The 960-nt window shown below is 38.1% G+C and overlaps 1 protein-coding gene across 6 annotated transcripts in view; it reads right to left on the bottom strand.

The window, feature by feature from the left end:
* Positions 1 to 960, bottom strand: part of ATG13 (autophagy related 13) — a 58,066-nt gene that overhangs the window by 38,696 nt on the left and 18,410 nt on the right. The window lies entirely within an intron of this gene.

Here is a 960-nt window from a genome sequence, read left to right as displayed (position 1 = left end):
AAAAAAAAAAAAAAAAAAACCCCAAAAAATAAAAAACCAAGGAAGAGTTGATAAGATTTAATGACTTATCATTTTAAGTCATTAAACGTAGCTAACTGAGAGGCTAGAGTTTCATTTAACAAAACCAGGGAAGCCAGATTGGGAAAAGATTTTAAGGAAAAGAATAAACAAAAGGAGAACTGAAAGAGGAAATAATGGGTACACGTTAAATTTTTTTTTGGCTGGGGACGGTGGCATACACCTGTAATCCCAACAGTTTGGGAGGTTGAGGCAGGTGGATCACTTTAGACCAGGAGTTGGAGACCAGCCTGGACAACATGGCACAACCTGTCTCTACTTAAAATACAAAAAAATTTAGCCAGGCATAGTGGCACATGCCTGTAGTCCCATCTACTCAGGAGGGTGATGTGGGAAAAAGGCCTGAGCCCTGGAGGTCAAGGCTGCAGTGAGCCATGGCTGCTCCACTGCACTCCAGCCTGGGCAACAGGAGTAAAACTCTGTCTCAAAAAAAAAGAAAAAGAAAAAAAATTCAGGTATAACTTAGATGCATTGAAATGCACAAATCTTGGGTGTACAGGTCAATAAATATTTTTATATGTATACACCCATATAACCACAATCCAGATACAGTTATAGAACATACCGAATATTCTAGAAGGCTCCATTACACCCCTCTCAGTCTATAAATCCACCAAAAGGAAATAATTATGATCTCTGTCACCACAGATTAGTTTGGGCTGTTCCGAATTTCTTACAAATATAATCAATAACATTAACTCTCTTGTGTGTGGCTTTTATTCAACATTATGTCTGTAATACAATTCATCTACACTGTTGGATATAGCAGCAGCTTATTCTTTTTCATTGCTTCATGGTACCCTATCTCATGAATATAACATAATATTAAAAATAAATTCTAGGCCGGGCACAGTGGCTCACGCCTGTAATCCCAGCACTTTC

Source organism: Mandrillus leucophaeus, unplaced genomic scaffold, assembly GCF_000951045.1.
Source record: "Mandrillus leucophaeus isolate KB7577 unplaced genomic scaffold, Mleu.le_1.0 Scaffold66, whole genome shotgun sequence".
NCBI lineage: Eukaryota > Metazoa > Chordata > Mammalia > Primates > Cercopithecidae > Mandrillus > Mandrillus leucophaeus.
Note: the sequence above shows the minus strand (reverse complement) of the source record. Positions and strands in the feature narration are given on the sequence as shown.